Consider the following 13,092-nt stretch of genomic DNA (forward strand, 5'->3'; position numbering starts at 1 on the left):
TCACTTATTTGAGATGATGTTGGGACATCAGGAACAGATGTGTGAGATTGAAAATGCCTACTCTACTGATGTTGAGTTTTAACTGTCATTAAGTAATTCCCCTAACTGGATGTAATAATTGGAATGCTGAAATGCATGCTTTTTGAAATAAAAATAGCAGAATTATGCAGCTGTAACTTAGTTCTGGAAATGTGAAGTCCATTGTATCTCTGCTCTGGCAGTGTATTTATATATTATCTCCACTTGTTCTGTGCTTTTTTTTTTTTCCTTTTTCTTTCTCCCCCTCCCTTTTTTCCCCCCCTTTGTGTTCCCCCCCCCCCCCCCCCCAAGAGCATTTTCATCTGTTAGGTACTTGGTCTAATTGTGATGGGTCTCTTCTGTTTTAAAGATGATTTTACACTTGTGAGTTGGTTTATTCCTTGCTGCCTTTCTGTATGCATTTTCCAACACCGGATTCAGAGGTTCGGTTGAGTTTTGGCACTTTTATACTGCTTCAGGAAAAAAAATGCCTTCAGGTGAAGAAGTTCTGCTATTGAATTTCTTCCTGAAATACTTTTTCTGCATCATCTCCTGCTCTGTAATTGTTTCAGGGACTGAGTAGTAGGCAAGCTGGCTATTGCAGTTCCAACAGCAAGTGTGGGGTTAACTAGAGGAGTCTAAAGGCTGGCTTAAAATTATTACTCATATTTTAGTCTGCTATTAAGGACTTTTTCCTCCAAGTGTATTTAGGTTGTGGGCTTTAGGTTTTGTTTTTTTTTTTTTTATGGTCCTTTTGTCATACTGTCTGCTTGCTACTGCTCAGAATAAAGTGAAGAGCTGAGAGGATGCCTTGTCAAATACTGCAGTGCAGGACCAGTGTGAGTACTGAGGAGTGTGGTGAAGGCAGGTAATAGGGTACCAGGGAGCGCTGCAGAGCAGGCGTGACCTTCAAATGTCAGATCCCTGTGAGAAAGCAGGACTTGTGTTTTGTGCTCCCTAAAGTGAAGGATTAATGCTTATTTACATTGTTTTATTTCGAGAAATAATAAGTTTTTAGAAATGTCTGATAAAAAACCCACAAATCTCTCTGTAGTTACAGTTTTCAGTTGGGACTAATATTTATTTTGGGATTTCTTTTCCCATGTTCTTTTCTTGAGCATTTCTGGTAATAATTTGAGTATCTCAGATGCAATGAGTGAGAGGAATTATTTTCTTGGGAAGGAGGGGAATAATGTTACATGTTCTGGAGCTCTCAAGTTGTATCTTGTCTGTTTGAAGTGCCAGATAAGAGAAACTATATTAAGACTGTTTGCAAACAGAAACATTTGGGAATAAACTAAAGGAAAACTACAAAAAGTGGTTAAATATAGAAGTACCTAACGCAGCATTGAGTTTTATCATAATTAGAGACAAGGAAAAAAGCCAGAAAGAAGACTGTTTTTTACTGTACTTGAAAAATAAAATAAATTCTGCCTCATTACTGAAGAGGACTTAGTGCAGTAGATTAATTTTGCTTGCTTTGATTTGTGGAGCTGAAGACTTCTGGTAGGAAAAGGCATTGCTTAAAACTGCAAGTTGAGGATATGGTTACATTGTAACAACTTAACCTTTCCTCCTCTGAAGTGCCCTGTAGCTTTTCATTATTGTAAGTGTGGAGGTTCACGAGGATTTTTGCAATATAGCCTAAATGTTCAGGCACTAAAAATAAGATGTGGGTTTCTAGCTGATGCTAGAACCATTAAACATCACATTTAATAGAAATCCCAGAACTTGGTGTTACTTCCCATTACACGGGGGAAAAGGTTCCCGTTTTGCCATGATATATTTCATGCTGGTTTTACTGAAATGAGGAGAGCACAAGCCTGACTGGAGAGAGTTTATAAAAACCTGATGTTGAACTAGAAGCAGACTCTAAAGGATGCTTTATTTTTCTCATTAAGTTAATTCATTGTTCCATGGTTTGATCTTCCACAGGCAGGTGATTCTGTTTTATTCCTTTGATAAGAATTGACTTACTTCATCAGCATGTTTAAAATAAATTGGTTTTGCTATTGTGTTTTTATTATTAGCATTATTTCTTAACTATCCATGTGCTGGTTTATTGCAAAAGTGAAGAATTTAAACTTCTTTTTCGAAGTTGTTGGTTTGTACATCCTCATAGCTCAGAAGTTTGTAATGTCAGTGATGGCAAAGGGACTCTTTTAGATTTATGTGGGATGTTGAATCAGATCAGCAATTTCTGAATTGCTTTTATAAATGGTGTGATTGTAACTATAGGAATGACAACAGAAATTTTCTTAAGTTCTTAAGTTACTATTAAGTGTCTACCTCACTGTAGAGCGAACTGATTGTTTTTGTATTAAGAATGATGTAAATTTTTATTTAAAAATGCCTATTTGTCATCTGACCAGCCAAATACGACTCTTTCTTAGTAACTCAGTAAGGTGTAACAAGGAATGTGATGGAAATGTATGTAATGTAATGTAGGAGGTTCTGAAAAATACCATTTTTTCATAGTTTTAAAATAAAAATTGATGTAGTATGGAGTACGGTGGAAACTAATTTGGCAGAACTGATAGTACTGAGTAGTGTGAAGTGTTCTTACTCTCTTTTCTTTGACTGTCAGCTAAGGCTCAGATGAGTAAAGTAGGTGGTGTGAGAGAGACTGTATTTTCAGCCTGCAAGAAAGTTGTGTGTAATTGCATAAAAGCTTACATTCTGGGAGTTCAGAGTAGTTGAAAGTCGATGATGTGGTAGCAAGTGAGCTTCTTTGTATGCTGGACAAGCTGTCAAGTCAGGACTGCTATGTATGATCCCTTTAACCTTGTTTTGGATGAGTGGAATGCACCTCACTCAATAGAGAAGCAGCAACGTGTTTTATTGATGTGAAGTAATAGTTTGGCAGAACTCAATAACTTTCTTGGAATTTAAGAGTTTAACAGTGGTTTGACAAGGCTCAATAAGTGATGGCAGGGTTCACCTGGTTAATTACTGCTCTCAAGAAATATATAAGTGAAAATTGAGTCAGAATCAAGCTAGAGTGATTCACGTACGCTGGAGATGCAAAGAGCTGAGTCAAGAGGTTGGGTGGACCCCCTTCTTTCACAGAATCACAAAACTTAGGAGATGGAAGGGACCTTGAAAGATCATCTAGTCCAACCCCCCTGCCAGAGCAGGATCACCAGACTAAATCGCACAGGAATGCATCCAGGTGGGTTTTGAATGTCTCCAGAGAGGGAGATTCCACAGCCTCTCTGGGCAGCCTGTTCCAGTGCTCAGACACCCTCACAGTGAAAAAGTTTTTCCTTTCTAAAGAAGCTTTCTAAACTCCTCATGTGGACAGGTCCAATCTTAGTCTCAGACTTGGACAACAGTTTGTGTCTAGTGGAATTATCTATTATGATGTTCATAATAGCATTGTGAAGCTATATGGATTAGTAATGTTTCACTAGTGCTCAGCATACTGTCAGTCATGGAGGATTTGTCGTGGGTGAGGGATGTCTTTGCCTTGGATAAAGACGGATCTTTTAGTCTCAGGTGAGATACTGCACTCAAAGGGAGAGTCACCTGGTGTGTAATCCAGCTGCAGTTCAGGGACAGCTCAAATTGGGCCTATCCTGATGGTAGTATTTGCAGAGTGAAGTAGTTGTCTGCTAGTCAGTAATACAGACAAGGTAGCTGTCTTATTTTCAGGTCAGTTTTCTTGTCTTGTACTTTGGTTATCTTGCATTTTTGGGTTTCGAAACCACCTTTTGAAATATTTTTCTGAGGCATCCTCACTACCTTGTACGTAAGCCATGAGCTTTACAGCTTGCAGGTTCATCCCAGGGCATGAATCCTGTTGCTCCTTCATCAGCCCAAACCAAAATATGGCTAAGTGTATCCATCACAGACCTACAGCTAAAAATAGTGGCCATGTAATGATCATAGCTTCAGAGGAAGTGGGTCTCTTTCCTGCTGGATGGATGACTCTGCAACATTCCTCATCTACTCAAAGATTGACCTAGCTGCATTATTCTTTAGCTAACTACAACTCATTATATTATTATTATACAGGCTGTACAGTATAAATTAATAATAACTCAGTGCTGAGTACTGCTACTGGCTAGTGATGGGAACAAAGAAATGAAGGTGACAGAGCGAGCACTTGTTCTGATGTGGTACCAAACAGGAGAAGCAAATTCAGCTGAACTAGGCTTTTAAAGTAAAAACCAGCAATTCTTCTGTGAGGAGTGGTAAGAAATTACAACTGAAATTACACTTGTTCTTTCTAAGGGCAGCTTTTTTCACTTTGCCCAATTATGTTGATGGAAGAATTTACTGAGATTTTGAGGGAACAGTTGCTGTTTATTTTGCACCATTGCTGTGAGTGTTGTGTAAGTAGGAAAGACATTTTATTTCTATGTAAAAGTGCTACAGACATGGAAGGACTAACACCACCCTCACTTTACTGATCATAAAGGAATTGTATGTATTGAGAAATAACAGAGCTACTATATGTATTTTCTTCACTTTCTGTTCTGGAATTGACTTGTTCAGTAGAATGCTAACAATGATGAAAGGATGTCTGTGCTGATTTTGAAAGTCTTCATCCATGGAAATGCATCAAATGTAAATCAGGTTAAATATAATTTTTGAAGGGTTTTGGCTTCCAGAGGAATGTCATGTTCTTTAGAATCTCCCATCAGTAACTTGCACAGAATTAAATATCTTTGACTTTCTTCCAAATAGCGATGTTGGAAAAGCAGATTAGGAGAAGAAACTGTAAAAGTTATTGCATAGTTAAGAGAGAAAAGTGAACATGGCTTATCTCTCTTTGTAGACTTATTATAATGATTTGGTAGTTACAAATTATTTTGCATATTCTAGTTGTCTGCATTCATAAGCATGAATGTATTTTGTGGTTGGCTGATAGATGGTGTCTGAATGACCTCTTTGCTTTTGTTGTAGCTTGTACCAACTGCTTTCAAAAGACCATAAGATGAGAAACTTTTTTGTTTTTCCACTGGTGAGTGAGGGAGACCCTCTCTCAACCGTCCTACATTTTTTTTTCCTCTGGCTTAGCAAATTCAGTTAGTTCCCATTCAGTTTGAGAGCACTGGGGAGGACCCAAGGGATGAGTTGTAGCCATCTAGCAGAGAAGAGGAGCTGTACTGAACTAAGTTTGGATGAGGTTTGTAAACCAGCTGAACTGTATGAGGTGAGGTTCACTGTACTGTGAAGAAAATACAAGATATGTAAATGTAACCCACAGTTGGGAATAAGCTTTGCACACCAGTTTGAGGGAGAGGGAAGCGATCATTTGTTTCAACTGAGGCCAGTTTCTGATCCCTCATTTAGCACTCGTGTTACTTCTTCACTTGTTTAACCATTGTAATAGAGGTTGTGAGTCCGTGCCATCAGCTGCTGTTGTGCATAATGTGGCAAGGTGATACACTGCCATCTGTGATGGGTCTGTCAGTTTTAGTTCCACTGAGCACAGGACTTTGGTAGAGTTGGTTAGATGCCGCTCTGCAGGGGTGGTGGTCGCTGGTGTTGAAGTGGTGGGGAGCAGGCAGTGGGAGGATGTAACAGCTTCTGCTGTCACAGCATGCATTAGGTGCACTTGTGGTTTGGAGCCTGCAGGTATTCAGCAATAAATGTGACTTTATTTTAAAATGGTACCTATTGGAAGTTTTTCAAGATTTGGGATGCGAAAGTATGTAGTGAGAAAGGACACAAGATGGAGTGAATGGCATGGAATCAAATGGAAAGAGGGACAGACTCATGTAGATTGCTGTACACATTTGAATATTTCCCTGTTTGCTCTACAACAATGACTTTATTTTTATTTGTTACCTTTTGGTGGCATTTCTGGCACATTACTCTTTCAGGAAGACTAGGGGAAGCTGGAAGTAATATCTTGAGCCTGACACAACTGGAGGAGAGCATCTTCGATGTCTCTTACACATCACAAAGGAACAAAGAGGGTGCTTTTTCTGCTTGCTGATCACCTTTAATCACAGTAGGAGTGATATACCTTGTTTTGTATACAACATGTCTAAGAATGTTGAATGTACAGAATATATTAGATTTGCATTTTCACTTGAAGGCTTACTTTTTTACATACTTGTAAGTTTTTATATTAGCAGGGGGTAAGACAGCAGACGATAACATGAAGAATCAAGAGTGAAATGAATGAGAAAAAATGCTGTTACAGTTATTTCTCTGTGATTGAAAAACAAAACTCCAAACCTCAGACCATGCACCATCACTTAGTGGTCTTGGAAATAGAAAAGACCAAATGAGAGTTAACAGAAGCATCAGAATTAGTCTCTACAGGTTTATTCCTTCTGATAAATACAGTAAAGCACTGTATTATTAAAATTGCTCTCAGAAGGTATGGTTTCATAAGCTGAATTAAGAGCATGTCAACAAAAGGGGGACAACCTCCTTTCACTTCTTCTTTCCATGACTCTGATGTTCTGCTGATTGTATGGTAATGGAGTTCAGCTTACTAACATGGCAGAAAATTGACCTGGCCAACAATGATGAAAAAGTATTTTATTTCTTCTTGAGTATTCCAGCTTCAGAGTACCCCAGTTGCATTTTTGCTGCTTCCAGTATGTGCTTGCTTAGTCTATTGAAACTATGCAGCTATCAGGAGACAGTGTAACGCCATATGTACCTTAAGAGAACGATACAAATGTATTATTAAAGTGCACTCTGATGTTGGCCTTTCTGCCAATTGCCTAATAAGCCTTGGAACAAGTAACCAACTAATTCTTTTCCTTAAGGGTATGTTCAAGATGTTGATGAACTAGCTTTGAGAGAAATAGGAACCCAACCTTCACTAACCTAATTATTAGCCTGTAGTACATATAACCTGCTGTAGGAGAGTGTTTGCTCTGGATGGTGCTTGGAAGTCTAGCTAGTAGAGTGCTTTATTTTTGACTGTAGTGTCAAATGATTCTTCAGATTTCTGTTTATTTAGTTTTAGGTAAATTTACTGAAAACCTTTTGGCACGTCCTGTTGCCAAACTTCTGCTTTTGTACTCCTTCATCCTTCCACTTCATTTCCTTTGTGAATTGTCTGCCCCTTGTTTGTTGGCAGCAGGTAGGTTTTAATAAAGCTGAGGTTCTGCCTCCACAAACCGTGACATGTGTGACTGCTTTAATTAATTTTCAGCAAGATCTTTTCTATTGAAAACTTTTGGGTTGGTGACATCTTTTATTAAGAGGATTTATGAATCCTATCTAGCCTTTTATATTTTGTGATTAATGATTACAATTGAGGGAAGAGCTAAGTAACGTTGAAGACACTTCAGTGATTTAGCTATTTTGTTCATTACTATATACAAAATAGAGCAGATTTTATAGCATAGGATTTAGTTGAGATACCTTTCCTGTGACTTTGGGGTTTTTACAGTCTCTCTTAAAGCAACCTTGTTTTCCAGTAAGCAGTAAAAATGAATTGCAAAGAACTCCAGTGGTCAATCTGCTTGTATTGACATTTACTACTACTTATTTATGTGCAGGTCAACCCTCTGAAGTTCTCCAGTTTAGCACTGCCGGCTGTTACTGTTGTGCTTGGGACTGTATTCACCTGTGAGAAACAGACTCATTAGGGTTCACCGATACAGACAATTTCCCTGGCTTTTAACTTGAAGACATGCAGCCAGATTACTTTGGACTGAGATAACAGACTGTCTTGTAACTGGCTTAAGATATTACTTGAATGATAGTCCCAATTTTGGTCCTCTCATTCTTAAACTGAGCGAAAAGCAGCACTTAAAAGTAGCTGAACTACTACTCTACAGCTACTCTAATTGAAGCTGGAGCAGTCTTGTAATTTGAACCAAGTCTATTTGCAGTCTCTTGTCTGTTTAACTGAATAGTTTGCCTGATGTTCCCACCTGGAAATGCTGGGCTGTCGCTTCCTTGGTTTGTCATCCAGCAGTTGTTTCTTCATCCGTTTCATTGTTTGTGGTGTTGTTCGGGGTTGTTCTCTGTGCTTTTTTCTTTTTTTGTTTTGTTAATATTTCAGCCCCTGAAAGTATTTTTTCTCTAAATGTTAAATCTTGACTAACATGAGGTCTGGCATAAAACTGCAGGGTCATATATTGGTTTTCTTTTAGCTGAATGTTTTTCTATATACAGAATGCCTGTAATTCTTGGCAGCAAGAGAGGGCTCTCAAAATACGAAGACGTTTGATGTATGGAGGTGCCTCCCCTAGATGGGACATAATATCCAATAACAGTATTCCTGGGTTGAGTTAGGGTTAATTCTTGCCAGTGAGGAATACAGTTTGTTGGAGGAGAGGAATACTTGGGAGGCAGAAGTCAGAGAAACATAAACTAATTTAACCTCTGCAAATTGGGGTTTGATTCATCTTTGGAACAATGTAAGAGGGAAGTGACACAAAATTTTAGAGTGGGGCCATTGGAAGATATTCTGTCGTAGCCACGTGTGTGTTTACTGCTCCAGTCCAACATTTTCTGTCCTTCCAGTAATAATACCCCTCTCTTTCAATCTAATTCAGAGGGCAGGCTCTAGTTGCCAAAGGTAAAGGAGGGTGGTGTGGAGGTATTTCAGTTGAATTTTTGTTCAGCAGCCCCTTTTGGCATATGTTTGGGATTACCAAAATTTATTAGCTGCAAATTGCAGAGAATTTTGATTGTGGATGAGTTTACTAGGCTGTCAAATGGATATATTTGATTAATTTATGATTGTTCTGGTAGCAAATACCAGAGAGACCAAACTAGGGTCCCATCTCCCTTCAGTCCATGAACTCTTCTGCGGAATATGGCAAGTAGCAGACAGAAATCCCTGTAAAATGCTGCCCTTGGTAAAATCTCACTTTATTATTCATGTCTTCATATATGACCTTCCTGGAAATGTGTTTTGTGTGTGCATGTCCTTACTTAAAGTAGCAACTGTTGGAACAATAACACATAACTGCATCAGCTGTTGGACTCAGTGCTCTGAGGAGCAGTGTTCACAATGGCTGCATTCAGCACTGTGTTCTTTTTGCCTACTTTTCTTCAAATAGGTCTTTGGGATGCTTCTATTTTAGGAAAGTGGGTCTTAGTGGATTTGATTTATGTGGTAGAGCATTTGACTCTGCATTTCAGGCTTTCTGAATTTGTTGTGTGACGTATCATAGAATCACAGACTGGTTTGGGTTGAAAGGGATCTTAAAGATCATCTAGTTTCAACTCCCCTGCCATGGGTGGGGACACTCTCCACTAGCCCAGGTTACCCAAAGCCCCGTCCAACCTGGCCTTGAACACTGCCAGGGAGAGGGCAGCCACAGCATCTCTGAGCAGCCTGTGCCAGGGCATCACCATCCTTGATAAGAAGAATTTCTTCCTAGTAACTAATCTAAATCTAACCTCTTTTATTTTAAACTCATTATCCCTTGTCCTATCACTATGCTCCCTGATAAACAGTCCTTTTCCAGCTTTCCTGTAGTCCCCCTTTAGGCACTGAAGGTCTGCTGTAAGAACTCCCTGGAGACTTCTCTTCTCCAGTTAAACAACCCCAGCTTCATAGGAGAGATGCTCCAGCCCTCTGACCATCTTTGGGGCCCTCCTCTGGATTTGCTCCCAACAGCTCAGTATTTTTCTTGTACTGGGGCCCCAGAGCTGGATGCAGTACTGAAGATGGGGTCTCAGGAGATCAGAGCAGAGGAGGAGAATCACCTCCCTTGGCCTGCTGGTTATGCTGGTTTTGATGTAGCCCAGGCTTGTTGGAGGGTTATATTTTGGGCCGTCCTCTGAATGGTTTAATTTATACTTCGTTTTGTAAGTACTTTGTGGATGATGAGCTTATGCTAGGCACTAGGCAATTTTTGTTGTGAAGTGTGCTTGCCAAATGTGTCAAATCTCACTGAAGCTGTTGCAGAAAGTGTCAAGCCAAAAACTTTTTTTTAATGGAAGGTCAAATACTTCTGAGTTGCTGAGAATTTTAGTGTGTTTTTTTGTTAGAGGAAAGAATAGGCAATAAGATTCCTGGCATGGCTGTCATTGTTTTGGGAGACATTTAAAACTTTGTGGTGATGCAGCTGTTTGCTCAATAGCAGTTTTGACAACTCTTAATGTGAGCAGAGAGAATTACAAATATTAATATAGAAAAGCTGCTTTCACAAGCTAGAAAGTATTGAATGTCTTATTCTGTATATCTGTTTTCTTTATTTTGGGAAAGTCACCCCTGTCCCATTCCGCTCCCCCCCCCCCCGGTTATTTTCTGTAGGTTATTTATGGTAATGAAAACAATGGAGTCAGTTTTTCTCATTTCCTTACTACTCACCTTCTTAGCTTATAGGTCCTCTTAACAGTTGTTTCTCTGGATAGACTTAGGATGCTTTCCAACTAGAATACCTTCCACTGCTTTGCCTCCTCTTGGGATGGGTAGGTGAAATCTGAACTACTTAACGTTCAACTCACTTTAGCTAGAAAACAGAAAACAAAGGGCTTAATTTCTGAATAGCTGCCTTGTGTTTACTGGTTGGTGGGTGGTTTGGGGTTTGTTTTTTTGCTAGTTGGGGCAGACAGATTCTGTGTAAAGACTTGGAACAGGGAATCAGTTGTTTGTACAGAGTGAAGTAGGTCTCAGTAGTTGTATTTTCTCAAAGGAGCAAAGTCTTGCTCTTGGATAAGGTGGATGAGTGGGCTGGAGAGAGAATAAGCCAAACAGCTTCCTTAATTTTGGTGTCCAGATGACTGCAGTTGACTATCTGGTGCACCTGTCTTCAGTGAGAACTAGTTTAGCAGCAGTGCTGTGTCATAGAGAGCCCTGCCTTCCCCTCAGATGTGGAATGCAGATGGTGCATGTAACTGGTTGTCACTTGTTATCTGTATCTTGCTCATAGAAACATGTCTTTCTAAAGTTCATATTTTCATTACATTACATGCAAGTTACTAGAAGTGGAGGTAATATCTTGTTTTAGATCTTGGTTGTTTTTCTTATAAAAGAAAATGTATGTTCCTATCTGGAAGCTCTGTTTTTAATCTGTGAACTGAATCAGGCTGAGTAATAACATTGCCAGATTGCACCAGCCCATTTATTCCCCACATTATGCCACTGCTAGCCTGCTCTCTCTCAGCAATACAAAAATTGGAGTCTGTTTAATTATTAAGTAGTAGTGGATTTAGAACAAATAATAAGGGGAGGTGGCAAGGACTACTAAATGACAAAGCATCCATCCATCTGGGTGGGCGTTGAGCGGTAAGTGCTGTTTTGGTATGAACTGCACCTTGTGTTTATGCGTTTGCCCTTACTCTGCAGTTGTTACCCCTCAGTGTGCCATGTTTTGCTATGCTATAGCTCATAATGATGAACATACTTTTCCACAAACCTGTATGAATTCTATGCCTGATGGGGAAAACAAATCTATGCATTTTAAAAACTGCTTTTCCTCCCTTGGTCATAAAAAGCAACCCATGTTTACATTTAAAATTAGAAAAACGAATATAGATATGCTTACTGTAGTCTCTTTTTCCTTAAATAAAATCTGGTCAGCATGTTTATTGCTGATGGTATAGAATTCTGGCCAATGAAGATGTCAGTGTCCTCTCTCTGGAAGGCCAGGTTGGATGGAGCTTTGAGCAATGTGTTGTAGTTGCAGGTTCTATGCAGCAATATAGGCTTGGGTGAAGACTGGCTGGAGAGCTGTCAGCCAGAGAAGGACCTGGGGGTGTTGGTTGATTGCTGGCTGAATATGAGTCAGCAGTGTGCCCAGAAAGGGCAACAGCGTCCTGGCTTGTATCAAAAACAGTGTGGTCAGTAGGCCTAGAGAGGTGATTGTGCCTCTGTACTCGGCATTGGTGAGGCCACACCTTGAGCACTGTGTCCAGTTCTGGGCTCCTCACCATCAGAAGGACACTGAGGTCCTCAACCCAGTGCAGAGAAGGGCAACCAGGCTGGTGAAGGGACTGGAGGGCAAATCCTATGAGGAGCGTCTGAGGGAGCTGGGGATGTTCAACCTAGAGAAGAGGAGGCTGAGGGGAGACCTTATCACCACCTACAACTACCTGAAGGGAGGTTGTAGAGAGGTGGGTGATGGTCTCTTCAGCCAGGCGGCAGGAGACAGGACAAGGGGAAATGGCACAAAGCTGCCCCAGGGCAGCTTCAGATTAGATGTTAGGAAAAAAAAAATTACTGAAAGAGTTGTCAGGGCCTGGAACAGGCTGCCCAGGAGGTGAGTCACCTTCTCTGGATGTGTTTAAAGGACGGGTAGATCAGGTACTTAGGGATATGGTTTAGCATAGGATAGGAATAGTTGGACTTGATCTTAAAGGTCTTTTCCAGCCTTGTAATTCTGTGTCTCTGCCTGTGGCAGGGAACTTGGAATTAGATGGCTTTGAGGTCCCTTCCAACTTAAACCATCCTACAATTCTGATTTCAGACTGTTGAAAGTCGGTTGGTATGGCAAGCAGAAGTTGATGAACTTATCAGTAACAATTGTAGCTTCTTCAGATGCTGTGACAAGTGACATTTTGGTTCTTAAAGTGTGCTTACTTGTAAACTGAAAAGTTTGATTGGGACTTAACAGGAAAGGAGATTTCTCTGAAGATATTATTTGTGTGAGAGTTCTGTGGATGTTAAAATGATGATCAAAACTAAGAAATCCATGTATTAGCTGTGGATAATAATGGAACATTTCTAAAAGTATCCAGCAAATTGTAGTTCAGCTTGACCCATATGCAGTTACAATAATGCAGAAAAATTACTATTTTAAAAAATCAATTTTCATTCAGAGATGCTTAAAGTTGGTGAAAATTTTAATGTGAATACTGTGTTTTTTATGTTTTCTTATGCTAGAAGATGATAAATGGAGGAACCTCAATGAATAAAAGATGTTAAACAGTTACTGAAATGTAAGCATGTTCTCCCAGCTACCTGTCTTTAAATGACAACTTTAGAGATGATTTTTAATAATGAAGTCCTTGACTGTCAAATGTGTAAGCTTTACTTTATCTTTATTGGCACGAATAATTACATTAATCTTATGGCTCAAGGTAAAAGGGGAAAAAAAGAATTAAGTGGTTGCATAAATGTCGTCTCCAAGATGGCCTAATAAGATGCCGTTTCTTAAGAATGAAATATTTCTATGTGACATCTCAGTTCTT

At 39.6% G+C, this 13,092-nt stretch overlaps 1 protein-coding gene across 1 annotated transcript in view; it reads left to right on the plus strand.

Moving 5' to 3' along the window:
- Window positions 1-13,092, plus strand: part of OSBPL10 (oxysterol binding protein like 10) — a gene marked incomplete at both ends in the record, with an annotated part of 113,792 nt that overhangs the window by 14,875 nt on the left and 85,825 nt on the right. The gene's annotated exons all lie outside the window — the stretch shown is intronic.

The sequence above is a fragment of the Gallinula chloropus genome (assembly GCF_964237585.1).
Source record: "Gallinula chloropus genome assembly, chromosome: 2".
In the NCBI taxonomy this organism is placed as follows: Eukaryota; Metazoa; Chordata; class Aves; order Gruiformes; family Rallidae; genus Gallinula; species Gallinula chloropus.